Source organism: Pinus tabuliformis, chromosome 6 (assembly GCF_031772625.1).
Source record: "Pinus tabuliformis cultivar Carrire ecotype Pingquan chromosome 6, CPIR1, whole genome shotgun sequence".
In the NCBI taxonomy this organism is placed as follows: Eukaryota; Viridiplantae; Streptophyta; class Pinopsida; order Pinales; family Pinaceae; genus Pinus; species Pinus tabuliformis.
The window spans coordinates 665,029,438-665,031,917 of record NC_142292.1 but is presented as its reverse complement, the minus strand read 5'-3'; positions in this window follow the sequence as shown (position 1 = coordinate 665,031,917).

Below are 2,480 nucleotides of genomic sequence, written 5' to 3'. Positions count from 1 at the left end.
TACCAGATGATAATCTGGATGAAGAAATAGGAACTAACCATGTTGTCGAAGCAGTCCCTGATGGGACTCCGGCTTGTAGTTGATAACTTGCCGGGACAGATGGTATACCATTGAACATCGTTGGAGTAGCAGCAGGAGGTTCTGCTGCTGCTGTGTCGGACGACACAGTCCTAGGTGTCGACGGTTGTTCAGACATATCTAGTCTATCCAAAAGATTTTCTAGCGATTCTACAAGAACTTACGATGCAAAGAGACTAACTTCGAAGATCAACGAGGGAATGGTGATGATTATTCCGTTTAAAATAAAATTTAACGACGCTTAAGACACAACTTGCTTTTTCAATTTTAAAGAGTCGAGAAAAAGCTAAATATGACTCTAGTCTCCTTTGATGTTTTAACGAGCCCGAAGTGACAAATGCTCGGATGGACTTTTTCCGTTATAGAGTCTGAAAAAGGCCAAAAGGAATTGCTCTGGAGTTCTAGGTAGAGGGTGTGCCAAACTTTTCGCAAAACCGCAGAATACTTTTTAAGGTACGGGCAATCGATCTTCCTGAATGCTGTGTTCAGTGCATTGCGATCAGTAGGGTGGCCGACACGGCTTCCTAAGGATAAAGGTTTTATGCCTATAGGGGTCTCCCAATATATACGCAACGGTACGTGGGAGCACAATCCGTACTGGCGCTATAGTCCCTCAGGAGGAATCACCCACCATCAACGATATCGACAGTCACCAGGCTTTACGACGCCGGAACACGTCTCTAGCCTAGACATCTATGTTGTGCGTTATGTTACAAAGCGTTGTGAAGTTCATTCAATTTATTTTAGGTTGATCTTTTTAAAGTTTGCCTTTCAAGGTTCACCACGAGATGTATGAAACAATTCCTAAATGCAGTCTAAAGATGATAAGCAAGCTTTATATCTTTTCAACTTTGAAAATCCTAGCTACTAAGGGAAAAGAAAGACAACATCTTTTCTCGAAGAGCAATCAGCACACTCTAATGCACTTTTCCTAAATCAGACATGCAAACTATTAAGATGCAAATGCACAATGCAGGTGTTTGTTTTCCGCTTTCTTAGTATTGATGGCTACAAAAGAAAGCTTTTTGTACAACTTTGAATTTGCTTTTAAATGAAAAATACAAACAAGTTTACTTTTCCGAAATCATAGAGGGTAGAAGAGATTACAACACTTAACGATTTTCGAAATAAACTTTTGTTTCGACACTTTAAAAGAGACAAACTCAAACCAATAAGTAAAAGCAAATGTATAATCAACTGTAAACAGCCAATGAACTCCCTCCTAAGATCACAATCAACAGATCTGAATCAAGGGCTACAGGATGATTACTTCACTCATGCAAAGGAAAACTGTAAATGACGTCACAAACACATAAAAACACTCACAGTCTTTTTGTACAAAAGGAGGCGGAATCTAAGCAGAGAAAAGGAGTTATTAGACTGGTACCTATGCTGGTTACAGGCTGCAAAAGTCAGAGATCAAAACAAGTCAAAACAGAGCAGAGAACCCCAGCTGCACAAGGGCAAACTGGTTCAGCGTTACCTCAACACAGGGGTTTTGACATTCAGCGCAGGTAGCCTTCACGGGACCTGCGTTGAAATGCAGAATCCCTTCACTGGGTCTGCGCTGAAGGAGAAACTCTCGTTTCTCACTGGTTCTGGGTCACAGATTACTATTTAATCTATTGTTTCAGGCCAAATAAAAGCAACAAGCAAGGTACAATCAAAGGGATGCTTTGAGGGAGTACTAAGATCTATCACAAAGGATCATCAAATCATTTGTGAGTCCATTTTTCAGATCATAGACAAGTCCAGTGATTGGATCAAAGCAGCAACCGTCTACTTTGCATCCGGGAAAAGCAGATGCAGTTCGATTGTTGCTATCGAGTCTATGAAACAAACAATGATAGAAACACAAATAAAATGACTAAACAAATTTCCCCAGTGGAGTCGCCAATTTGTTGTGTGGAAAAATGCCTATGCAAGACGATCCTATCCACCTAAGGTGTGACAGTGCCTTAGCAACAAACAGAGACAGCTATTCTAGTATTCTTCCTTTATGAATTAAGAATGAAGAGAGATAGATGGACTAACCGGTGTCTTCCGTTTGTCCCTCGATCCGGTCTCTCTTCTCTTTGGGTGTTCACAGCTACTTGCCTTCTTGCTCGCCCAGCTTCAACGGGTTCATATGAGATCACAAGAGAACAACTACTTGCGACAAGAGAAGAACACTACACAAAGACAGATATTCACATTCATAACTAGTTCAGGATTAGAAATGAACCAAATACACTAATGCAATCATACATCAAAGATACATCAATATATAGGAGAAACCAAGATAGCTTTATTGATGAATAACAAGGTTCAGGAAGAGATACAACCCAGAGGGCTCCAATCCAGCATCTCCTTCCCAGCAAATGGAATTCCTATCTTCACCCCCTTCAAAGCATTAAGCACCC